Source organism: Phyllostomus hastatus, unplaced genomic scaffold (assembly GCF_019186645.2).
Source record: "Phyllostomus hastatus isolate PE091 unplaced genomic scaffold, TTU_PhHast_1.1 phas_contig_524, whole genome shotgun sequence".
NCBI classification, from domain to species: domain Eukaryota; kingdom Metazoa; phylum Chordata; class Mammalia; order Chiroptera; family Phyllostomidae; genus Phyllostomus; species Phyllostomus hastatus.
In genome coordinates, this window is record NW_025333900.1 from 7,887,456 (window position 1) to 7,915,256 (window position 27,801).

Sequence of the window (27,801 nt, forward strand, 5' to 3'; positions counted from 1 at the left end):
TTAGAACTCTGGACCTTCTTCCTTCAGTTTGCTGTTATCTACATCCACTAAGTAGAACTTATATTGCTCATTGGGACCCAGCTTGTTTCAGGGTTCTGGGTTATTCTTTCTGTCCCAACAGACATCTGGGTTGAACAATGCCAGGTGTATGACATACAGCACTGCTCCAGTACCTCCAGCTCCAATAAATATAAAGAGGGGGGTCAAGCTTGGATGCTTCTTGGCCTGGCTGAGGATCTGACGGAGTACGGCTGCTCATTCAGATAAGTTTTTGGAGGCACTATTATGTTCCAAGTTCTGCTCTTTGCTCTAGGAATACTGCAGTGAATGAAACAAAAATCTGTGCCATCATAAATCTTACATTCTAAGTGAGGGAAACAGAAAATATATAATTAAAATATGCAGTTCGTCAGATGGTGAGAGGGAAAGAAAGTAGGAAAAGGACATGGGATAAATGGGTGTATTTGCAATATTAAATGTGGTGATCAGAAAAAGACTCACTGAGACTAAGATATTTGAGCCAAGACAGGAAAGAAGTGAAGAAGGAAGAAGAATATTGAATGTCTGGCAGAAGAGCAAGTGCAAAGGTCCTGAAGTAGCAGGTTGCCTAGTGAATTCTAGGAATCGCAAGAATCTGGAGCAGAGAAACCAGAGTATACAGGTGAGATCCAAAAGGTAAAAAAGGAGTAAAAGGAGATCCAAAGAGTAAGATTTGCTTCTTGTTTTCTCTGAGAAATATGGAAAGTCATTAGAAAAAGCTGAGCAAAGAACTGACCTGATCCAGCTCATGGTCTAACAATCCGTCCTGAAATCTTGTGTTAAGAAAAGTTACAATGAGGTATAGAAGATCAGTAGGAGGCTGTTGCAATAGTCTATTCAAGAAATGATGGTGTCTCAAACTAGAGAGCTAGTGGTGAAGGTGATATAAAGAGTTTGCTTATCTTTTGAAGGTGCAAACAATTGGATTTGCTGATGGAGGGAATGAGAGAAAGTAGAAAGTTAAGGGTGAATTCATCTTTAGTCTGAGCATCTGGCAGAAGGGCATTGCATGTGAGGAGGACTAAGGGAGGGCATGTTTGTGAGGTCAGTGGGGAATGAGGACTTTGGTTTTAGACACTAAGTTATAAGGGATATGTGAATCTACAATCGAGGGGAATGGTTCAGCCTGGAGATAAATCTCTTGTAATTGTCAGAATATTTGTGATATTTAAAGACATATGATAGGATGAGATCAGGGATGGTGGTTTCCTCTTGGGCAGAGAGAAAAGAGTGATCAATTAACAACGTAAGATCCAATAGAGTGGTTGAATAAAATTTTATTCAATCATAGTATAAAAGAATGACAAATATTTTGACTTTGGATTCTGAATATTTTGAGGGATGTTTTAGAAAATAACCCTAACATTTCTATATTTATTTTACCATATATAATGTGCTCCCATGTATAATGTGCACCCGCATTTTTGGCCTAAACTTTCAGGAAAAAATCTTTTGTTTTAATTTTTAATTCAATTTTTTATTTATTTATATTTAGAAACAAAACAGATTATTATGTTCTAGGGTATTATCTTGCATATGGGTATTGACATTGCTTTCTAGAGTTATACTTCTAATGCATAAGCATAAATAAGAGAATTAAAAACATTTATATAGGCACAAAATTAGAACTAGCCTTGCAACTACCCTTGTATAATGTACATCCTTATTTTTCTCTCAAAAATTTGGGGAAAATGGTATACATTATACATGGCAAAATATGGTAATATAGCACTGGTCTCCAAATATAGTATGCAGATCTCTGGACATGGCTTAAATAACACATTGAAGAATGGAAAGAAAGCCTGGCTGGCATAGCTCAGTGGATTGAGTGTGGGCTGCCAACCAAAGTGTCACAGGTTCGATTCCCAGTCAGGGTACATGCCTGGGTTGCAGGCCATGACCCCCAGCAACTACACATTGATGTTTCTCTCTCTCTCTCTCTTTCTCCCTCCCTTCCCTCTCTAAAAAATAAATAAATAAAATCTTAAAAAACAAAAAAAAAAGAATGGAAAGAAAGTAATAGACATCAATCTTATAAGTTACCATTTAATAATTATTACATTTCGGGCTTCACATGAATTGATACTAATACACTTATATGTGTATGTATGTTGAAAACAATTTTAAAGGTAAATAATCTAAAATGCTTGGAAAATACAGTACAGTAGTGATAGACTCAGCAGAAAGCTGAAAAGGCCATTATGCTATTTAATTGTGCCATAGATCATCAAGGGACATAACACCATCCCTGTGTTTGGATGTGTGGGTGAAAGGGCAACTAAGGGACCCACTGCATGGCCCTAGTGAGGGTAAGCTCCGCCATGTCAGCATGAACACACTTAACCAGCACACTCTTCCAAGAGGCCCTGAACGATCCGGGTGCTCAGAGTCCACCCTTTATTCACACACTTATTGATGGCATCCTGCAGTGCTCTGTTGGTCCTCAGCCTCCCCAGCAAGAGGACTATCAGTTGCACAGTGAAATCTGCTTCTCTTTGTTGTGTTTGTCTGCAATTATTTCATCTGAGAGAGACCCTGTAGGGTTCCTGCATTTGTCCTCTGAGGAGGGGGCCCAGCGCAGCAAAGTCTGGAGGCTGCTGAAAAACCCTGCATGCAGCACTGTGATCATTTCTCGTCATTTATTTTTGCTGAAGCTATGTACCTTTGATTAAACCTGGCACAGCACTTTAGGAGCCAGTGATACACATCAAAGACGTTAGCTCTTCTAGATCAAAATAGACTGAAGGTTTGGACCTGGCCCAGCTCTGTTTGAACACTAAGAACCGTCCACAGCAGGAGGCAATTGCTTTTGGACAAGGATCAGGAGAGAACCAAATGCATTTTCTCTCTATTTCTTCCTTCATTAGCAGCATGGCAAATGTCTTCATCCCATCAGAAGAGAAACCTTTTTTGGACTTTTATTCAAAAACCTGTCTAGGAGACAAAATTTGAGGTGGAAAATTTAAAACAAACTTCTAAATTATTAAACTTTGTAATAAAGATAAACATAATTTAAGTTTAACAAATAATATAAATACCTTGACAGTTCCCTTTATTTACATGTACTTATAGATAGAGCTCAAGTATATTTGAAGACTGTGCATTTACTTGCCTCTAGTGACCTAGGGACACTTAAAAAGAACACAGGTGCATCATAAATAGAATGAAGAGGAAAAAATTATGCATGTATGTATGCTTTCGAGAACTTTTTTCCAAAGATATTTTGAGAGAATGAAGGAGTTTCATTTTTATGTAATCTATTTTTAGAAATGAGTACCTGGTTTATTGCAAATATTCAGTAAGTACTTGTATAAATTCTTTTAAATGCCTGTTTCTAAATCATACTAATATAAATTAGTTTATTAAAGAAACTATTCATCATCTATTTCAAAATAAATTCAGTCACATTGGTAGAAGGACAAGTGCAATTATCAGAATGAAACAACTAATAACCAGTACTTCTGTTTTTACTATTCTAACAATGAGATTTTCAAATGCTGAGAGATTAATGACCTTTTTGTTTTCCATACTAGATCTGTGATGTCGCCACTATTATTGATCCCTGTCTGAAAGGAAGCCATTGAGGCTCTCAGAGTAAATTAATGTGCCTGTGATCAATCAACTATGTGAATTAGGGATCAGCAAACTTTTTCTAAAAAGGTCAGCAAGTGAGTATTTTAGGCCGTGTGGGCCATGCGGCTGCTGTGGCAGGGAAGCTGCCTTAGACAACACGCAAAGGAATGAGTGTGGCCATATTTCAGATCATTTTATTTATGGACCTGGAATTTGAATTTTATATAATTTTTATGTCATGAAATATGGTTCTTCTTTTAACTTTCCCCTCAACTATTTAAAAACATAAACTCCATTCTCCACATGCAGTTAAGACCCAAAATGTGGTGGGCTGGATGTGGCCCACAGGTGGTAGTTTACCAATTCCTTAGAGAAGTGATAGGCTCGGGACAGACCTGGATCTTCTATGACGGTGGGTTCTTCCCACTCACCATGTGGGATTGTATTATAATTGAGGAGAGACCCTGCTCAGAGACTTGAAATCTGGAGGGTTTTACTGCTGTTCCTACTTTTGAAATTAAGTATAAGCCTCAAACATATTAAGCTCTGCATCCAGAGAGAGAGATAGAGTAATCACCAGCAGCAGAGCAATTAGCAAAGAAAGAGCCAATAGCAAGCCCAATGAACACTTCATTGTCAGCTAGAGGGTTTGGCTAAAAGTAAATTTAATACTCATTAAAAAATGAACATTGCTTTAATGCCACTTCAGAGACTGGTAAATTGTAGTTAGCTCTAAGCAATTCAGGAAGCAGTCCCATTGCTTCAAGGTTGACATCTACTCACAAACAAATCCTTCACAAAGCAGGAAGGCTGGGAGAAGCCACATTCTGGGAAGGTTAGGCAACCCCTGGCAAAGTCCAGCCCAGGTATTCTGCCCCTTGAGAAGTGCACTAGGCATGACCGCCAGTGGGAAAGAGAGTAGGCATTCATCCCATACAAATGCTGGCATGTGAACTTAATAAAGGAAAGCCCCACCAAGAAAAAGTTTTGAAAATTCCACCTGCTTATGAAAATAGTAATTAAAAACACACTCCTATCAAGGTACATTTCATCATTTTTATAATTGTTTTCCTCCTCCCATACCATGATTTACTACAATCCCTCTGAAGCATGAGGCTGAAATCCTTTTCTCTAAACCTCTTCTTCCCTGAGTGATTTTGTTGGGGTAGAATAGTTCAAGAGAGCTGAGCAATTGCTGGTGTGCTGTGGAATAAAACTGTCAGGGTGATTTAAAAATACATATGCAGAAAATAGAAAAATACATTTTTAAGACTTTGTCATTTTGTCTTTTGTGGAAAACAAAGGCAGTGACATAGAGAGTTCAAAATAATAAAAAGGCTGTTAACTGTGAGGCACTTACAACCTCACAGTCACATGGAGTGCCAGCAGCACTAACAGGTATTCAAGGGTCTCAGATCTAAAATAACAGCAGTGAATTGTCCAGTGATAGATGACTTCAGAGAAATGTACTTGAATAAGTAAATTAGTGAAGAAAAGAAGGAAATGGGTGACTAACCACATGCATGTATACACATGTATTTTTTATTATAGATTTAGGAGGTTTTGGATACAGGGGGTTGATCATCTTTTGTACTCCCCATTTTCCTTTTGCTCTGGTTGATTTTATGACATCATGGAATTAACCTAAAAACAGAAATTAACCTAAAATGCTGGACTTGTCTTTAAATTGCCTTTAGTTTTATGTTTGCCTACAACCTCTATTTGAAGAACGTCCACAGCTCTGGGAGTTTGCATATGCACACATGGGGGCTTAGGGGACATTCTTTTATTAGACTGGCATTAATATATCTTGTATCATAATGAATATTCTATTCTGTACTACCCTTTGAAGAGAAAAATGCATATTCATGCACTATTGTGAGTGAATAAGGGAAAAGAGCAAGAAGAAAGACTACGCTGAAGAGAGGTAATTTTATTCCTACCATCTAGATAGGTAAATAGGTAGATGGATGGATAGATAGATAGATGGATAGATAGATAGATAGCTGATAGAAAGATGGATGATAGAAAGATAGATTTAATTATGTGCTTTAAGCAAAGAACCAGATATTTGGAGTTTTCTAAATAAGCTGTCACAGTCTCTTTTTTTCATGAAGTACAAAGAAAATGATAACATTTAAAAAATACCCTATGGTAAATGGAAAGGAGTTCAATAAAATCTATTTGGGGTTTTGTTAAAAATACTCTTTTTATTTTATTCATATTGTAAAATTGTGGTAAAAGAAATAGAATGGAAAGTATTAGGAAAGATATCAATTATTTTAATACAACTTTTAATAAAGTGTCAAAATATTTAAATAGAAACTTGAACTAGTTTCTATGAATATATTATTTTCATACCAGGTTTTGAGCTTGAAAGGGCTATGCGTAATTCCTAGCCAAGGCTTTGCAATAATGATTTCTTCAGATTCATGGTGTTTATGATCTATAAAATACTTTCATATGAGTAAATAATATATTTTTAAAAACATCTTTAAAACATTTTAGTCATTTATAATAGTTGATTTTAGTAGGATCTAATAGATTTTTTTCTTAAATTATCTACTACAGAGTGTGGAACAAATAACACCCCTTTTTATTATGAAATCATAAGCATGTAATTCTGTAACAACAATATCACACTCAAGCACACCATCTGACATTTTAGATGAAATGTTCAAATTAAAACTATAAATTATTACTCCCATATTATTACCTTACCAACCACACTCAAGCAGGACTTACTTCTGCCAGACCCTATATATTGAAATTTCTTGAAAAATGTGTTTTGATTTCAATTCCAAGTGAACTTTCTCTATAGCAATCATTTCAGTAATAATAAGGTTCCAATTTGCAAAACTCGCATACATTTGTTAGGGCAGTACTCTGCAGTCAGCTTTTACGCCAATAAAAGGCACATTTAGTAAATGAACATAAGTATACAAAATACATAAAGATGAGGATTCAGGGCCTCTTCAGGAATGTACCCAACAGTGGCTCTTCTCTTGCTGCCCATTCCCCATTCCCCACCTACAGGAATCAGTTTGGGGTAAGTACCACGTGCTTTGGCACTTGATGCATTAATTCTAAGAGACCATGTGTGGTTCCCTGGTTAGTAATGGGGAACCATCTGCAGCTGCTACAGATGTGTACATGGCTGGTACTTAAACATCTCCTTGGCTACACTCAGCTATTGCAGTGGGTGAGGGTACCATGTCGATCATAGTCTTGTTTGCTGAGGGCTCTTCAGGTGCTCCTTTAAACAGCTCCATGGATTGCCCAAGGAGACAAGAAAGAGAGTGCAAGTGCATATCCAGACCTGGACAGGGCTTCATCGAAGTCCCTAAACTTCCCAGCCTCCCAAACACAAGAAGCAAACACCAGTCTTGGAATACTTCCTCTCACCTTCAGAGAAAGTGGGTCTAGAAGCCACCTGAAAGTTCCTGTAAAACAGACATGCTACTAAAATCTCTGAGCAACCAACACTGACGGTGAAGGAGGGGCTCTCTGTGCAGCCCTGGAACCAGGAACTCTTCTGTGGAAGAGGGAGTCAGCTCCTTATAGGTTGCTACATCCCAAATTTACCCCGATCCCTACACTCTAACCAAGGAAGCCATAGTTGCTCATTTCTGAGCTTTTATCTACACCTGCCTCCCCTGAGCACAAGGCAGCTGTGAAAACAGAAAGACAGAGCCTGATCAACATCAGATGCGTAACCGAGAGGCCTGAAAATTAGTTTTTGGTTTATATGTTTCTAATGGTTAAAAATGCTTTTCTGTATATAAATATTTGCTGACAAAAAAGCTGCAATCTTGATTAATTTGTTGAATTATGAAGAACTGAAAAATATATCTCAATAAATCATATTTCTTGCCTAAATTTTATCTTACCCAGATATTGTTTGTAGAAATTTTACTTTGACTTTAGTCAACATGTTAAGTTTAGCATTTAAAAATGTATGTTTTGTGTGAGGTAAAAATTAGATCACTTAGAATTAGAATTTCAGAAATTTATTTTTTACAATTTTCCAAATAATCATTAATACACAGAAACCACTTGTTAAAAATAGTCTCCATTCTTTATGTGCTCCAAAAATCTAAGTATTCTAAGAACAGGAAATTTAGGGTGAGTTTGAAAATGTGAGAGGTCTAAAATTAGACCTAAAACTTTAGGTGTATTTTCTACAAGAGCAGGATAAACCATATCAGGCATTTCGAAGCTGGTATCTTCTGACAGCTGCTTGCCACGTCTCAGTAGTGGTTATAGGAGCCACAGAACTGCAAGGCTCCACTCTCATGGTTTGGTTGCACAGATGCAGCCATAGTCCAGTAATTTAAGCAGTAGGATTTAATAACAGACAAAGCTAATTAAAAATGAGTTGCATTGATAAATGTAATTAACCCACTTTAAATTTCAAGGCTTTAATATTTTAGTAGGTTTTCTCTTTTGTTCTTCATCACATTCGTAATTACTTTTCCTCATTCTTTTGATTTAATAACAGAAAAACTGAATAACCTTTGTAGAAAAAATACACAGTGGGAAAAACTGACCTGAGAGAGTATAAATGCTATCCAAGTCCTGTGGTTACATTGTATGTGACCAAATGTGAAAAGAAACCTTAACAATCATAATGATCACATTAGAATAAATAGATACACTGTTTTCTCCAAGTACGGTTATGATGGAGAAAGAGAATGTTTATCTAGTTGTTGAAGGTTTGTGTCAAAATTGAAACAGAAAAAATAAAACAGAGCTCTTCAGCATATAACTCCAGGATGCAAGCTGACTCCTACACAACTCTATTCCCGCCCCCCATTTTCTTAGGTACAGCATATGCTCAAACTCCAGAGAACAGGCAAAATTCAATCACTTAGTGAGTAGCTTTGAAAGCATATGGTTTACTGTTGTCAAATTCAGAGTTTCTCAGTGAAAGCACTTACCAGAGGAGTAGCTTCAAATACACATTTTACTGCAGATAAATTAAGCAAATAAATGAATAATAAACTCACCCCTGAATCTACCCTAGTTTGGTGACCTCTTAAACTCAGAGACCAGTAAAGAAAACTATTTATCCAGGCATCTTCTTAGATTGTGTGCATGTGCACACACATCTGTATACAATGAAATCAGCTTCTCACCCTACACCTCAGTGCAAAAACTGCTGCATTTGCCTTCAGAAGCACTCAGTGCCCACAGTGCCCACAGAGATCCTGTCCCTGCCTGCATGCTGTGAGGCACAGTGAGAACAAGGACTCACCAAGCATCCAAGCTTCAGTTTCCCGCCTGAGGATTATCACTCTGACCATGCTTTCCTCTTTCTGCCACGGAGCTTGCCAAGGCCCTGATTGACAAGGGCAGAGCCAGCATTTGCCCACAATAATTCAGGGAATTCTGTGGCTTCATGCAGAAACCGTAAAGCATTCATGGCCTCTGAGAGGCCATGGAGGGGCCAAGAGTTCTCAGAGCTGCTTTTCCTGGACACACAGATGTCTAAATGTTAGAAATGGTCATTTGGTCTTAAGAATACCTCCTGATGGTGAACAGATTCTGCACATTTTTATGTCAAGATAAAAACAGTCTGTGGATACTTAATTATAACACAGTTATTCTTTCCTGTTATTCTCCCCTTCCCTTTTTCTTTTAATCTAACACCTTTCTCTAGAAAAATCAGCCGGACTAAACACTTACTAACATGATCTTCAAGTACATTGGAATCACTTTACCTAGAGAGCTGTTCGAAATATCCTTCCCTGGGCCCCTTGCCTAAAGGTTTTGTTCTAATTGGTCCAGAATGGGTCTGGGCTCCACGATTTGTAAAAGCTCTCCCCAGATCTTATATGCAGCCAAGATTGAGAATCACTGCTTTTTGGAGAAAATACCCCTAGGCAGGGAGTGGGAGGTGTTAAAAAAAACTGTGAGTAAAACACAGTGACCCAATACTCTATTTCCAAAAGTGAAAGACACCCATTGCTGTAGGAGTAAGTGATAGCCCAGTTACCTTAATTCAGAATCGGCAGCTTTGTTCACTATTTTACAGTCTCCATGTTATTAATTTTCTGTTTCATAAATCTGACAAACATAATTGTTAATTACATACCGTACACTCCACCCTCACAGTAATGGTTTCTCTCAGAACCCGCATCTGATATAAAGCTATAGTACAATGCCTCACTATATTAAATCTCAATTTAATTATCTTTATTACAGCACCATCTCCTTGGAGAAAATTATTAACTCTGAGATGGACTTATAATAGAAGAGAAAGGTACTGAGGGAGGCTTGCCCTAAAGCCCTATGCTCCTATATAGGCTTCAGTCGCAGGCACAAAAGCAACGATAAAGCGGTTGAAAAACGAGCTTCTCTTCCACTTCCTCAGCTCCCTGTGATGTGATCCCTCAAAAGTCCCTACGGGCACACACCAAGTGAGTGGCATGAGAAATGGGACTTTAATGCACTACTCGTGTGTGTGCACTTTAGTTAAAAGCAATAATTTTCTAACAATTAGCACAGGAGAGAATAAGTATCAGCCTGTGGACAGTACATGTTAATTACTTAATAATTAATCTTTTCATAGTTAACTTCATAGTGACTTTAAAAAAGCTTAGGGTGTTTTAGTTTTAAACATTACCGATGTGACTTTCAGTAAGATTCTCTGTAACCTTGGTTTTCAAATTAAAAGAGTTAGTGGCTTACAAGCTTACCACAAGTACTTGTATCCCTAAATTAACACTGAGGAGCTTGTATTCCCTGCAACTGGGTCATTAGGTGATGGAGGAGAAACAAACTAGAAAATGGGTTCAGGGGATTTTGGACCCATTTTAAACAAAATAGTGAAAGAAAATTTATTATCATTAATGAACATTTACACAGCAAATATTTACAAAAAGTACTTTGATATCGACTGCTGTCAGGATGGACTGACACCATTCCAATATTCCTCACTCCTATTTTTGTTCTGCTTAAACATGTGAGGAAACTAAGGTACAGAGAAGTCAACTTGTCTGAATCTCAGACCATGGGGTCCAACACATACACAGATAATACTATGGAAACTTGAACTATTCCGTGAATTGGAGATATTAGTATGTAGCCAGGCCTCCAGTTTAAGCCTAAGTTTGAGCCTATAGGATACTGGCAATTTGGTAATTGGCGATGTGGGAGGGAGAGGTGGAGACTTAAGATGCCTTTTTGGTAAGAATTCATCTTCAGGGAGAACAAGCAAATAGCTGTTCTAAGAGGAGAGAGCATTTTGAGTACACACTGTGTGCCTGTTACTCATATAATCCTCATTCTCCGCCTCAGGGAACTGTTGCAATAAAGAGTGAAACTTGACTGTCCAGAAATTGGACTTCCAGTCAAAATGTAGATGTAGGTAAACACAGCCTGCCTCCTGGCACAACCACAGAGAAAATTACAACTAAACTAAACAACTATTACCCAGAATCACCAGAAAATCAAGCTGTATGGAAGTCTGACAACCAAGGAATTAGAGAAGCCACAATCATCCAGACAGATAGGAGGGGTGGAGACACAGAGATGTGCAGAGACACAGAGAGGTAGAATGGGCACCCCCACACCCATATGTGGTAGGTAAAAACCAGGAGGGGTATCTCAGGAGTGAGGTATCCCAGGCTCACACCAGACCATCCAGCCCAGGGTTCCAGTGCCAGGAAGGTAAGCCACCATAACTTCTGGCTGTAAAAACCAGTGGGGGTTGAAGCAGCTGAAGAGACCGTGGGATTCTCAGGAGTCTCCTCTTAAAGGGCCCACAACTGACTTAGCATTAACACAGACTCACTCCCTCTGGGCTCCAGCACAGGGGCAGCAGCTGAAAGGACACCAATGGCATGCAGGGAGAAACTGAAGTGCCTGGCATCAGGACAAGTTTGGAGGGACAGCTTCCTCCCAGAAAAAACTCCAGAGACCAGGCAGTAGTATTGTCCCATTTCTAAGCCCTTCCCCACACAGAGCCACAGAGTGGCGATACCATATTTGAGACTCCATCAACCTGATTCACATGGGTTGCCCCACCCTAGAAACTGAGACTCCACCCCATACAACTTATGGGTGCACTTTTCTACAATAGGCCATGCTACTAAGACAGGGAGTCAAAGCAGCCCTACCTAATACAGAGAAACAAACATAGGGAGGCTGCCAAAATAGAGAGACAAAGAAATATGGCCCAAATGAAAAAACAGAACAAAACTCCAGAAAAAGAACTAAACACAATGGAGATAAGCAATCTATTATATGCACAGTTAAAAATATTGGTTATGCCCTGGCTGTAGCCTGGATGTAGCTCAGTGGATTGAGCATGGGCTATGAACCAAAGGGTTGCTGGTTCCATTCCCAGTCAGGGCACATGACTGGGTTATAGGCCAGGTCCCCAGTTGGGACATGTAAGAGGCAACCACACATTAATATTGCTCTCTCTGTCTCTTTCTCCCTCTCTTCCCCTCTCTCTAAAAATATATAAATAAAATCTTTAAAAAATATATTCGTTATTAGGATACTAAGGGAACTCACTGGGTACTTCAACAATATAAAAAAGACCCAGGCAGAAATGAAGTTTACAATTAAGTGAAATAAAGAAAAATTTACAGGTAATCAACAGTGGAATGGATGAAGCTGAGAATCAAATCAATGATTTGGAACATAAGGAAAAAAATCAATAAGAACAGCAAGAGGAAAAAAGAATTTTAAAAAAAGGATAGGCTAAGGAGTCTCTGGGATAACTTACCAACATTCGAATCGTAGGGGTGCCAAAAGGAGAAGAAAAAGAGCAAGAAATTGGAAACTTATTTGAAAAAATAATGAAAGAACACTTCCCTAATTTGGTGAAGAAAATAGACACACAAACCCAGGAAGCACAGAGAATCCCAAACAAGATGGACCCATAGAGAACCACACCGATTAAAATGCCAAAGGTTAAAGATAAATAATCTTAAAAGCAGCAAGAGAAAAGGAGACAGTTACAAAGGTGTTCCCATAAGACTGTCAGTTGATTTCTCAAAGGAAACTTTACAGGCAAGAAGGGACTAGCAAGAAGTAGTCAAAGTAATAAAAAGCAAGGGCGTACACCCTAGATTACTCTGTCCAGCAAAAGTATCATTTAGAGCGGAAGGGAAGATAAAGTGCTTCCCAGACAAAGGAAAGCTAAAGGAGTTTATCATCACCAAGCCATTATTATATGAAATGTTAAAGATGCTTATTTAAGAAAAAGAAGATCAGAATTATGAACATTAAAGTGGCAATAAATTCACAACTATCAATTGAATCTAAAAAACAAGCTAAGCAAAAAGCAGAACAGATACAGAATCACATTTAGAGGGTTATTAGTTGAGAGGTGGAAGGAGGAGAAGGAGGACAAAGGTGCAAGGATTAAGAAGTACAGAGTGGTAGGTACAAAATAGACAGGGGGATGTTAAGAATAGTATAGGAAATGTAGAAATCAAAGAACTTATGTGCATGACCTATGGACATGAACTAAGGGGGGGTTGCCAGAGGGAATGGGGGGTACTGGATGGAGGGGGGAAAGGGGGAAAATTGTGACAACTGTAACAGCATAATCAACAAAACATATTTTAAGAAGAGTGAAACTTGAAATAGACAATACTAAAATTCCTTCAATAGATTGGGGTGATGGATACTTTACCTTTTGGGGGTTCTAACAAAGCAAAAATGAATAGGTGAGAAGGAGTTCCAGATTTGGCAGATATTGGAAGCTAGAGGAGGCTTCATGTCCTCACTGCAATCCTGTTCATGAGTATTGATGTATTTGATGGAATAAGACAGCGGGAATGGTCAGCATCAGGCAGTAACTCAGAGTACCATACTAATGGGAGAGAAATATGAGAATGCTAGAGGTGCTTGTTTTTTACCATCAAATTAGTGTGAACTAAGTAAAGATAAATGATTAAAGTCCAAACAAAATTCTTCTTGAATTATAAACTGGAGCCTACATAGCCATAATATGTGATCTTTATGTACTTTGTTTGGCATTAGAACTTGGTGCAATGTGCTGCCTATGGAAGTTTAATATTTGCTCATTAAATGAGACTTGTGTGAACCATCAAGGTTACATGATTCCTCATTTAGGTTTTCCCTTCTGTGTTTGAAGAATCTATTTGATGTTACAAAATGAATCAGTTGGGCATCAGTCACGAAAACAAAAACAGCTGTAAGAATTTCTCATGGAAGTAACTCAGAGAAAACTGATCACTAAATATTGAGAGGAATAAAAGAGTGAAAGGGCAGGGTTTGATTAATAACTACAGGATGTCACTTCCACCTCATTAGCAGAAGGTCTAAAATGGAAAATGCTATCCAGGAACCCATGATCTCTGCTGTTAACTGTACTGGTTGAATAATCCCTCCTGTTTGCTGGAGAAGCCACACTACTTTGCAAGACCGTAGAAATAACCTGATTCTTCTGCTACTGCTGCCAGCAGTGCTACCCGAAGCCAAAGGAAAGAAAACATACTTTCTCTTATTCTCCCCTGGAAATTCCCTGGGAGGGCCTCCTTCTAGAAATATACAAGGAAGCCACTTATCAAGGGAGCTGTTAAAGTTTGCAAGTTTCCAACGTGCTTAAAAGAGAAGAACACAGATGAATGGAACAGTCCTGAGAGCCAAAAGACAAGTAAGCAACATAACTGACTAACCTCACTCAAAGGTTAGAAGAAGCTGAGAATACTGTGGTAGTTTCAATAGATCAAAGGGAATTTTTTTTACAGAAATTATATAGTGATTGTCTGCCACACAGTATAACAAGAAAATCATCTATTTCTTCTTTTTGTTTCATGATTCACAGACTTAGCTTTGAATACTTGCTTCTATTTACTAAAATTTTGGTTGCAAAATATTTATGAAAACAATCATATGCACAGTATATTGTAAACTAATATACAGTCAATATAAATATTGCACATTTTATTAGACTCTTAGTGGGCACACAAATTACCTGTAAATACTTAGAAAAAGGAAGGCAGTGCAACAAAGGAAATCTAATGCCTGACACAGGGCCAAATGGAATGTCTGAGGATGAGTTTGATGGAAATAACTTATGAAAATTTACTCCCATTAGAGAACATCTTTTTATGTCAGCTCAGTAACATCCAGGAAATAAATGAAGATATTTTAAAAATCAAAGTGATATAATCATATAAGTGGAGACATAAAAATTGATAATGGCATAGTATACCAGCTCCAGAGAAAGAATATTTACCCCATCAGGAGAAAGTAATGAATTGTAATAAGCCTGGAAACAAGCTAAGGTGTAATTAATATCTCTGAATCAGTTTTGTAAAGCTATTACCTTAATTTTTAGTATTTTGAATAAAATAAAAAATATTTAGTAGCAAAAGCAAAATAGTAACTAACTAAATGATGGTGATTTCTGGGACTTTTTTGATATACATACTGAGTCTTTCTTTTTCATTGGAGACTAAAGTGTTACATTCCATCTTTAGAGAGAATAATCCTGTATATAGGGAAAATAACTCTCAAAGTAAGTTAGCAGTCAAAGAAAATCCAGGTGGCAAATACGAGATCTCCCCAAAGGCTGGACCCTACAGACAACTCATATTCTATTAAGAAAGTATCAAGTGCAAATTATTACAATGTTCTTGTTTCACAGTGATAGACTTCACCACACATTAGTAGACATTTCAAAACAAAAGCCATATAATTGGTTTTGAAGTTCTCATCCTCCTTTATGTCTAATAACTAGCTGTTGTTCTTAGACCAAGGACTCAGCCTTTCCCTGTGAAGGTACTACCACTCCCCCAAGGCCCAGAAATGGCTCTGGTTCAAGAGAGACAATGAAGTAAATCCCCAAGCAGGCAGGAGAGGCAGCCTCCAGATACACCTATCCCAGGTGCATGAGGGCAGGAGGAGGCTGGGGAGGGGCCAGGAGCAGAGCTGAGGTCCTATTGAATGTTAGGAACTTTGGACAATCACTGTCATTCAGATGGTGCCCTGCAAAAAAGAACCACAAGCTGCAGAGAAGGAAGGAACAGAAAGAATAGGACGCTGGAAATGTGTGCCTGTTTGTAACCCTAAGATGGCCTCCAGCCAAAGAACATCTTCGGGCGTGGTGCGCTCTCATCTTCCGCGTGCCCTCCCTGGACGCCTGCCTCCAAGCAGCTATCCTGATTTCCTCCGAGAAGTTACGTGCCTGTTTTTTTACAATATTTGCTACATTTATGAAACACAAGGGTAGATATTTCGTGAATGATCATGTTTTTATTAAGGGGGTAATCTTACAATCTCCGAAATTGGGATGTGTCTTACTGATGAAGTGATTTCATAACTTGAATTGGTAATGTTTCTTTTTCTGTTACTCAGTGCAGAAATCAGATAAAATCTAATGTGTGATACTAGACAAATTTTAGATTCTTTGTAAAGTGTGGAAGCCACCCCCTAACTAAAATGATTTATTTAAGTTTCTTCCACCATCAAAACCCCTTATACCATATACTGGAGACTCAGCAAAGATTTTTGGTAAGGGTACAAGATATCATTGATGAATGATCTTGCAAGGAAACTAAGCTATTGGTCAAAGTTAATAGGTAGGAAACAGACTAGGTGAGGACAAGATTAGGCTTCAAAAAAGGGAGAAAACTGGTAAGTCCAGAATAAAACTGCATATACAATATCTGACATGTTTTCATATTTCTTCAAATGCAAACACTTTCTCACCTGCTCCTCTGGAGCACAGGGTGGCAAACACCACCCCTCCCCATCTCTTGTGTTCCAAAGGACCCAAACGTTCGATCACAATATAAACCAAGTTAGGAATTTTCTGACTGGAAGAGAATGAATTATTCCATGACAAAAAAAAAATCCCGACAGTTTCTAATACAAAAAATAGCCCTAGAGAAAGCTACTAAGCCATTTATCTGTTGAAGGTATAATTTCTTTTGATTCTATAAACTGTATCAAAATTTGAATGTATTATGTATTGTGATAAAACGCCCTTTTCCCTTAGCCTTTTGAGAGTGAGTGCACTCAGATGGCCCACGAGATGCATTACAGGGACACATCAGCTATTCTGTGAGCCAAGGATGCTCCACTTTGATCCGCCAACAAGGAGTTTGTGATACAGTGTCCCCACAGAGTGAATGTACAGCACAGGAGGTCTTTTAACTAAAGTGCACAGAGGGAAAAATTTATGAGGTTCTTATGAACTGGTTTGTGTTAGCTCTGAATGAAAGAAGAAAGGGAGAGAGGAAAAGGAAGCACCATTTTTTGGCATAAAGATCCAGTTGGGCCTGGTGTGATTTTAATCATCCTAACGCATATTTGAGAAGACTGGCCACAGAGCCCAAGACTGTCTCCATACAGCATGCAAGAAATGTAAAGCAAAAAGTACCTGGTCTCTAAACAACCCACAAAGCAGACTGCTAGTTGATACTTCCTGAACTAAAATTCTTTAAGTTACAATGAGAACAACTTCTCTGTAAATAAAGAGCATAAGTCCTCTCTTTGGTTCCAATGGGACTTTGTCATGACTTGTAATGAGCTGAACATTGTAATGCATGTTCTAAAAAAAATTGACTATTACTGTGTGTGCAAAAAGTACAATGCACATGCACCAGGACATTAACAAAACAGCACCTGCACAAACTAAGATTGCAACTCTATTCTCAGCTTATCTTTGCTTTTCACTCACTGGGATCATTTCTGCTTCAATAGGAAAGGAAGCCCGCACATGCAAGCATAATTCATACGTTAAACAGGAGCTACCACTTTTGTATGAATCAGCGCTCTATAAACAAAACAAAAATCTGAAAAATTTTTAAGTCCAAATATTCTCTGTCAGATAAGTATAACAGGATTCCGTGATGACAATGGTAGCAGTAGAAGACAACCAGTATTACAGGCTTTTAAAACTGGGGTTGGAATTGAGGGGAAGGAGTCTAATTATGGCCTTTTTAAAGAACTATAATTGACTACACTCTTAAACAATATAATTCAAACTTTATTGAAAGCCATTCTTAAAAATAACTTCATCAACAGGATTATAGAATTAAAGATACAGAGGTGCAAGGATGTAAATAGCAATAATGATCATGCTTACTCATCCTTTTAAAAATGCCAACAATTAGCAAAGCTCTCAAGATTAAACCCATCATCCATCTGTGGCAGGCAAGTAACAGACTTGCTGATGAACTGAGAAGAGACAAGCCAGGTAAATAACAAAAATCACTTCAATGAACAAGTACTGTATATTTGTCATTATGTTCACTACAAATGCGATGTCTTGCACTAAATATTTGATAGTTATTTTCTTATTTAGTTCTTTCAACAGCCCTATGAGGTAGGTACCTGTTATGTTTTGAGTGTGGCAGATGAGAATCCTGAAGTTGTGCATTTATGAGCCCTGCTCATGTCTCGCTGCCAGCCAGCTGCCGAGCTGTGCAGTGCGGCTCTGGATTCGAGCCTCAGCACTGCACTGCTGCTTGCCCCAGGTCTAGTCCTCACATGTTCCTTGGTTACTCTTGCTATAAACGGAAAGGGGAAAGCAGCACCAAGAATGTTGTTATTAGGGCAAATGCACATTTTAAAATAGTGGAAAGTGAGAAAGCTTAGTATAAGAGAAGTAACTAGTGAGCATCCGTGATACAAACTACAATCTTACAAAAACCATTAAGACTTGCTACAGCCATAGAAGCTCACAGAGAAGAGACTTTAGAGAGTATCCTATTTGATCCAACTTAGGGATCCTGTCCAATGCGTTCCTGGCAAATGGCCGTGTATTATAGGCTTAAATACTTCCAGTAATGGGGTTCTCACCTCCTAACCAAACAGCCCATCCCAGTTTTGAATCACTTGACTTTTTAGAAATGGCATCCTTATATGGAGTCAAAAATCAAGGTTGTTGTCATTTCAAGTAACTACTTTTACAACAATGAGTTGTACTAAATTCTGTATCACTCGATCATTGAAGGGAACTACTATTTCACTGTAAAACATAGGAGGTGACTTGTAATTCAAATGGCAGAGCAATTAGTTTCATGAGTGGTGTGTCAAGGTTTGAATCTGTTTCTATCAACTGTGTTAAGGATAGTAAAATCCAATGGCAAACCTGGATTATAGTGTATAACCCTAAATAAAATTTACCAGTAAGTCAAGGGCATTACATGCCACAAAGTCACTGCACTTTATTGCACAGCTTAATCAGTTGTGTTGGTAAATATATACCTAATACTTGATGGAACCAAGATTCAGAATCGGGCAAGGCAGCAGAATGCATGCAGTGGGTCTGTAAAGTACATAATTACCACTAAAAACCCTCTCAGTGAGGAGCACGGGAGGACTGGAGCGATGAGTCAGATGTGGGGTAAGACACAGGACGGGCCGAGGAGTGGCTCTCCACACTTCCAGGTGTCCTTAGAGGGTAGGGCTTCGATGCACAAAACCAGGCATGGCACCTGACTTCACATGCCCACCCCTCACATCCAGCCAAACAGACTTAACTTCAGGGACAATATTTGTTCTCAGAGCAAACAGAACAGGAATACACTTTAATCTGCTCTATAGATACACAGTGCCGCCTCTTAGCCAAATGCCTGACTCTTGAACAGTTCACTGCACTCTGGAAACCAAATGTTAGACAGGACAGGAGAATGTAACTCCTTCATTTCTAGAGGAAAGTGTTAAGACTTCTTTCATATCACCTAATATTTTACATGCATTTTGTCTCAGATGAAAACTTAGCATTCTAAGTACAAGCTACAACAAAAGACTTACATATTTGCCTTGGTAGGTGTGTTTCACGGAGTAGCAGGGCACTGCTGATTCCCTGCCCCCATCTCCAAGAGGGGCTCCAGCTGACCTCCATAACGGGAAAGTTTCTGCAGTCTCACTGTGAATTTGGAAATATATTACTGGTTGAAACGACTTCTCAGCTGTGCCATCTATGTGAATTAGTCAACTGGTTTCTACAAACTGGCACAGTAGTCTTTGATACCAAGTTTATTCAGTTTTTATGTTGATATTACATGTTCATTTATTTATTTATTTTTGATCTTTTAAAAAAAATGGTGAGCATGTAAGTTCCAAAATAAATAACCACCTTCTTCAGGGAATCCCAAAAATCTTAGTGCAGTTTAAAGCTTGAACAAATTCAAAAGCAACAGAGCTACACACTTACAAAGAATGCCATTGTTCATAGCTACATTTCTTTTATGATAACAGTTTTGCAGATTTTCAAATTTTTTATTTTAATTTTTTCCAGTTCTTCTTACTGAAGACAGTACACATTGATCAAAGAAATATTAAAGATTTTTCAAGATTCACAAAATTACATACATATAAAAAGAACTTAATATTTCAAAAGATTATTACAAAATAGTACATTTATACTTGTAAAGTAACTAGGGCTTTCGAGACACCCAGCAGAATGGCTGCCGAGTTAGGCCACATCATGTGGGAATGGAGCAACTGAAATGCCATCTCTGTGTGTGTGCTTCTTTCCTCACAATGAGCAGGTATAATATCAAAAGAGTATCACTGCCTTTGAGATGTAATTTCTACTTTATGAATGTATAAATTAATGGTGGAAGAATTTGGAAAAGAGCATCTGCTCTCCCGGGTTGAGTCAGGCCTCGGCTCCATGGCACATGATTGGAATTAGAAAGCATCCTTTCGCCCATCATGCAGCTACAGAATCTAACCGTAATGAAGATGGGGAGGGTGAGAAGAGATTTTCTTCATTCAATTTTCAAAGTCAAAGCTTGGAAAAAGCCTACTTGGAGAAACTGTGCATACATGTAGATTTGGTTCATTCTTTCCACTCCCTAGAGTGGGAAAATACAGGAACGCTGACAACTGTGCTCACATGTTTCTTTAGGCTTCATTTCCCCCTGCCCCTCGCCTCCCCTATTGCTCTAACGGCCACTGAATGCCACTGCCACAGGAAATCCATGCAGATGGTGAGGAAGCCAAAATTAGGCTTTATCACTCAACAAATATAGAACAACCAAGCAGAAAATTGTCTTCCAGACTAATTTCATGGACTTATTTTATGAACAAGGGAAACAAAGAGATCAGTTTTATCATACTGTGTTTTATCAATTTTGGGGTGAAAGTGTGAATTGGAACTAAGCTTCCCACATCCTCAAAGATGCTTTGTCTAAGCCACTGCTCAGATAGCTTATGTTTAATTTCATTTCTCCCAGATAGACTGTAACCTAGCTGAAAGTAGAAATCATATCTTTTCATTGTTCTGTTGCTAGCACAGAGCTGGCACATGGCACATAATCAACAGATGCTTGTTTAGCTAAAGGGAAATATTAAGATAGTACAAATTCTTAGGTGAAAGCAAGCTATTCAAGTACGCTCATGTTTTGTTTCCTCTCTATTCTGGGTTACATAAGAAAACAAGGGTTTTCTTTTATAGTAAAATGATGATACCGTGTTCACATTTTTGATAGAAAGAACAAATTCAAGGAAATGGCTGAGCTCACTCTGGTTTTAATTTCTAAAGGGAAAGACAATGACAACAACAACAACAACAACAACAACAAAAAGAAAGAAAGAAAGGAAAGAAAAGACACAGTAAGTTAGAAAACGAAAGAGTATACAAAACATCCCAGAACAATGAGAGACTCAGAAGAGATTGCAATGGGACTAGGACTTGGAACCACTTCTTGTAAACGTTGCTTTAGGTATTAATTTTTGTGCAAATGGCATAACAGATCCTCATCCACCATGCACATAAAAGATTGTGGTGTCAGACAGGGCTACCCCATGTAGATTTTGTTTCCAAGTCAGCTTTCTCACAAACGTCTCTATATTTTCTGACAAATGAACGTAACATGTTCATTTGAACAAGGAGGGCCTATTGTCTCCATCTGCCTTTGGCTTGTTTGCTTCCTTAGGGGGGCCTGATAAAGGAGCAACATCTGGGCAGGAGGGAAAGGCTTTGGAGTTGTCAAAAACCACTAGTTAAAAAGCTTCAAGCCGAGCTCTGCCGGTGTGTTACTGCTGTGGAAGAAAATGCTTGAAAACAAGACATACATTTTTAATAAATGGAGACTTGAAAAGTTATTTTTATTTGATCTGAGCCTGACATTATTCTGTGCTTCTAAATTCCTTTGGAAACACAAAAATTTTCAATTCCCATGTGGTCTTCAAAGTGCTCTGAGGAATGTGAATATTGTGCAATTATCTTTTGAAAGAATGGAAAGTAAAGGTTATTTTTTTGTAAAGAATAACCTCTACTCAACCTTAAATATACAAGAAATACCTCATTCGTCTTCTTTATCTGACACATTGAAACAACACTAAGAATTTTCTAGACCTCTGACAGAGATTCTCTGTTCCTCCTGTTTATCTAGAAGTTTCCTAAGTTTTCCTCACATGAAGTTTAAATCACTCTGAGTTAACTAGGTAAATGGGATACTTCTTTTTTTTGCCTTCTCTCTCAGTCTTGTGCCTGTAAATCATGGATATAAATGTACTTAGAGATCCCCATCATTTTACAAATGGTGAAACTGAAACTTCGAATGTCAGATTTGTCCAAGACCCAAAACCACCCACCGGATTCAAAAAACACTTGTTCTTTATACCATCCCCCTTTTCATCTGGACTATAATAAAATAAAGACCATAGAAGCAGGCTGCTATTTTGAAGGCACTTTGCCAGATACTTTAAGTGTATTAAATTAATTTTCCTTGTTGTCTTCCTATAACACAGATATTATTTTGCCCATTTAGATAAGAATACTAAGGCCCAAAAAGGTCACGCTATTCATCCAACACTACAGAGCTGGCAAAATTTGGATAAGAACACAGCTCAGACTGATCCCAAAGCCATGATGGCTAAGTTAACATATCCATATATCTCAAAATGAATGAAAATCTGAATGTGGAAATGGAAATAAAGAACTGGTCTCCCTGAGGACTGTGACAAGAAAAAAATTGTGACAATCAGGCTGTTTCCTGACATAATGAGCAGAACTCTAAGACATGAAAGCGCCAGCCCTACTCCATCAGTAACTAACAGAGGAAACATTGGCAAAACCCAGGCCCACTAAGCCTCCTGTCCAGCTTGCTAAGGCCAGGACTGGCACTTCTGCTGCACCTCCTTCCCTGGGCTGCTGAGATGAACTAGCGGCACCCACGTCTCTCTTTTGAATCCCTTTGTACAGAAAGTGTTACTATTGTTACTATAAGGACCAACCACATCAACATCAACTGGCAGCTTATTAGAAAATGCTCACTCTGAAGCCTTCATCCCAGACCTTTGGAACCAGAATTCATATTATAATGGGGCAAGATCCACAGGTGAACATCTATGCCCAAGGAAGTTTAATAAAACCCCTCTTCTAAGCCATCATATTTACAATTTTTTTCTTATTGTTTATGCTGTTATAGTTGTTCCTGCTTTTCCCCCTTATCCCCACCTCCACCCAGATTTTTTAAGAAATTAAAAAAAATAAATGTTTGCTAAAAAAAAAGAAAACATAAATAGGAAACTACTTCCAAACATTTTTCAGAGATTTATCACTTAAATTCTAAGCCCCAGTGGGAAATGTTTCAAAACTCAGCATTCTTCTTCATTAAGTGGAAAAATAAATAAATAGATGGATGAATCAATACAAAAATAAAAAATGAACACTTCCCCACCACACCACTCAGAGAGGAAATCACTAAAAAGATTTTCACCTGCCATTCGAGGATCTCCTGCCAATTACACCATTCTAAGAAACAGTGAAAGTGAGCGAGGTTGCCTTAGAGAGAAGAAGTCACCGGGATATAAAAGAAGAAGGCCACAGGATTATGGAGACAGAATGGAGTGTTGCTGCCACAGCCAGGGAATGACGGAAGCCATCAGAATCTGGAAGAGGCAAGAACAATTCTTCTCTATAGGCTTCATAGTGACCGTGGCCCTGCTGACATCTTGTTTGGACTTCTCAACCCCAGCACTGTGAGAAAACAAATTTCTATTGTTTTAAGCCACCCGGTTTGTGGTTATTTGTTATGGCAGCCCCAGGAAGCTAATACAGAAGGAAATGACTTCATCATTTATGGTCTTATGTCACCAGGGAGATGACCTATCTTCCACTCTCACCATCAGATCCTCACCTGCATGGATGGGTATCAGCAGGTGCCACTGGTCAGGCTGTACCGGTTGTTTATACCCAAACCCCCACTGCCACCGATCAGGGCTCAGCTGCTAAGTAGGACAGGTATCGTAAATATCACCCCTGCTCCCAGGTATAACGGGGACGCAATATTCAGTTGCAAATCTATTACGCATTTTAGCTACTTATCTATGAATCTGTTTGATATGAATAGACTGGTGCTGGATGGAACCAGCATCCCATCTGGGTCAAAAATAAAAATGTTAGATGATAAAAATTACATATTAAAGACTTGGATGAAGTTTGTGGTCTCAGAAACAAAGGTCCCAGTACATGATGATTACTTTTACTTTTCATTTTTTCTACAAAACAAATGGGAAGAACAGGAAGTGAGAACAGGAAGTGAGATATTCCAGTTTATGGAAGGAGAGAGGATGCGAGGGCTTTTATTAAAATTTCTGTTTACGTGTTAAATAGATCAGGATCAGGATCATGGTTCAAAGGGTCTGCCTAGGACTCTATACATGAGAGGAATTAATTAATATTTGAAGGAAGAACAAACAATAAATAATTTTTAAATACCTATTATCTTATTAAAATTATTATAGGCTATACTGGAGTGGGTTATCCTAGAAACTGAAATAGTCGGTAAGTTATAAAACATTGATTACATATAGGGGAGTTGAAGGTGCCAATGTGTTGCAGGGTCTAGGCATATCCTTCCCTTCTTCCTTTTTCTTCCTAATTCCTCCCATGTCACCAGTATAAACAGCATCTAACCAGAGATATAAAAGGGATAAAGAACCTTGAGGGGCTGTTGAGAAGAACAATAAAGTTTAACTATTATAAAACCCTAATATTTAACACTCTTCACCTCGCTGATCTTGCAAATATAATCTAAGGCCCCACCTCACATATGTCATTCCCTGCAATAATGCAAGCAAGAGAAATGGAAACAGGTGTTCCCCATAAAGACCTGGATCCTTAGGGCACCACCTGTGTCCACATAAATCCAAGGCAAACAATATCTAGCCAAGTTGTGAGCAAGGTTATAGGATTCATCACGTTGCCCTGCAGGAAACAAGGACATGTAAGGTGGCCCTTTTAAGCACAAAAGACACACTGGCAAATACACAGAAGGGGACGAAATTCGCTTCCCTCCTGAAATTCTTCAGGCAAGAAGTGGGCCTCCTGGCTAATACAAAATTAAACTTTAGAAGGTGCATTAAAAATATCAAACTGTTCTCAGAATTCCAGTGACTCTACTTCATCACTTAGTTCATTTAAGAATATGATAAATTATACACACCGGAAACCGAGACGCAGCTCCAGGAATGGGCATAGTAAGTTGCTGGTTGGTAGTTTCTATCTCACAGGACCCCTTAATCATCAGGGTTCATGGCAACATCTTCCTTTCCTTGGCAACAAACCTATAGGAAAAGTGGAAGGTCAAGTGTAGCTTGTATTTCTAGCTTCAGTAAGAGGACCCCATATGGTGACATGGCAAAACCTCCTCTTTCCTGAACACGGCTTTGCAGCCTGAAGCAGGAATGTACATAAATATCTTAGAGTAAGGGGTTGGTGGATATACAGGAAAAACTTGTTAATGGAGCTACAGGGTGGAGTGTGTCTGATCTGCTCCAACATCTTTCGCAGCATTGACTGGAACTATTTTTTTCTCCCAAAGCAGACACCCTCTATTAAAAGACAATATTCCTCACAGTGTTCTAGAAAGTTACATTTATGTACCTAACTTTCTTAGAGATTTTGCCTTCACCGAGTGAAAGCGAGACCTATTGTATCTCAGACTGCCTGCTGAGTGGTTGCTTGGGTGCTGCAAATCTAAAAGCTTAAAAAGGGGATAATTATTTTAGTCTATAGAGCGTGCATGACACAACTAGACATGCCAAAAAAAGGCATTTGGAAATCACACAAAGAACCAGAGCTTCATCGAGAACACTCTGTCTTGGTGTTGTTGGATTCTGGCTACTACGAGTTAGAGTTATAATTTCCCAGGAGCAATGCTTCTTATGAAATATGTCATTTCATTGATATTTTTGCATGCTAGATTATTGACATAATGCTGGACCTAACACCTGGGCCTCATCAACCCCATTGTGGTGAGGGTTAGTGTGTGCTTTACCGTCTTTGTCCACATAAGGTGCCCCTTCAAGCACACTCGTTGTACAGACCGCACTCTCAGGGCCAGGTGGTCTGTATGTGGGGCGTTTCTGAGGACTGTCAGCGAATGCGAATGCTGTGTGACATAGTCAGACCTGGTGGTGTAAAACAAGAGTAGTGTGTCCAAATTTTAGATGCCTTTTAAAGCTTTTTTAATAGTTCAAATCTGTGTTTGTATATGAAATATTTAATGCATTTTGTTCTTTACATTTGTTTAACTCGGCAATATTTCATTTATTTAGATCATTTCTTGGCTTGCAAAATCCCCTTAAAATATAAATAGCCACAGTTTTATTTTTACAGAATTAACTTAGTTACAATGTCTATTGTTGGTTTTTATGGATTTTCAGGCAGCTCTTTCCCGCAACAAAATGTCATCACATAAAACAAGCAGGTCAATGGTTTTCAAAGGTTTTGTCTTCAAGACTACAAATGATTTCTCATGGCACTTTTAAAGAAAAAACAACACTTGGATGATGATTTCCATGGTATATACAATTTACTTTGTGAAATGCAATTAAAAAACTAAGAGGAAGATGTGCTTGCCAAAACGATCACTGAATATTGCAAAATTTAAATGTACAAGAAATTCAAGGCACTTAATATATTCAAGTAGGAGTATAGTTTGCCGACCCCACTCCCACAGACTAAATGGCTAAAATCCCTGTTTTGCAAATCTGATTTCTTGCCCAGAATGCTGCTAATAATCGGCTCCTGGGCTGGCATGCCCATTGAGATGTATGAAATGGCTGTTGGTGATATTTTGATGTCGAAAAGGGTCTGTCAGGTTTTTCTTCCCTGTAACCACTCACTTTCTCTTTGCCTCTTGTCACTCCCCCTCCCTTTCTCCTGCTCATTTTACCCACATTAAAGCTGTAAGTAAATAAATGACAGGCTGTGGCCTATCATCAGGTGACAGATCATCCTGTATTGGCTCTGAAGAATGGAGACATTGTCATCTGTCTGTTCCCCTCACATTCCCTGTCAGCCTCACCGCATCCGGGTGGCATGTCACAGTCATCAGAGCAAGATGAATACAGCCGTGTAAACATCAGCCTGGGAGCCCAGTCAATCAAACATGTGACTCCAACTGCACAGAAGCCCTCATGCTGCCAGAGAAGGAAAGCATTCAGAAAGAAACAAATGCCTTTTCGTGGCCTGCTTCGGCTTAATTGGAATTATTATTTAATTAAATGTAATAGTGTTTGTTGTTTTCAAGATCAGGGGCAAAAGCCATATTTCCCCATATTGAGAATAAGGGGCACAACACAAATCTCTTCATTCTAAAGAAAATCAATAATTATTGAATTTGCTTAGCCATCTACAGAAGGAGCCAATCAATGTCATGGTTCTGAAGAGCTCTCAGAGCTTATGCCCTCACCCAAAATCCAAGTTTAGCCAAGTTGCAAGGAGTGACACCAGGGGAGACAATGAAACATCTCACTGGCTGAGTTAACGTGGCACTTGGAAGAATTTTTTTGAGCACTGTTCCTAAACAAATAATGAACTAGGTACTAAAATAAACAAAGTTATACAAATATCAGAAGGAATGTCACATAATAATGATTTCCCAGTAGGGGAAGAAATTCAAAGAAGGATAATGAAACCTCTTCCCAACAGCTGGCTCTGACTCTCCCCGTGGATTTTGCATCTCCCCCCTACTTCCACCTAAGAAGCTTTTTGGTGCTGCCACTTTCGAAGACCTTGTTCATGGCACGCGAGGGAGAAAACATAGTGGAATGTTCCTCTGTTCCACTGAAAAACTCACTGTCAGCCACCATGTGGTTCCCCAGTGTGTTTGTAGTAGTTGAAGTGGATACAGCATGACTACCACAATGACGGCTACCTTCTGTTGTGGTCTCCTGGATGTAGAACACCCTGACCCGCACGCTGAGAGCATCACTTGAGGCCAT

At 38.7% G+C, this 27,801-nt stretch overlaps 1 pseudogene; it reads right to left on the reverse strand.

Annotated features, from left to right (window-relative positions):
* LOC123823965 lies at positions 1-27,801 on the reverse strand (annotated as a pseudogene).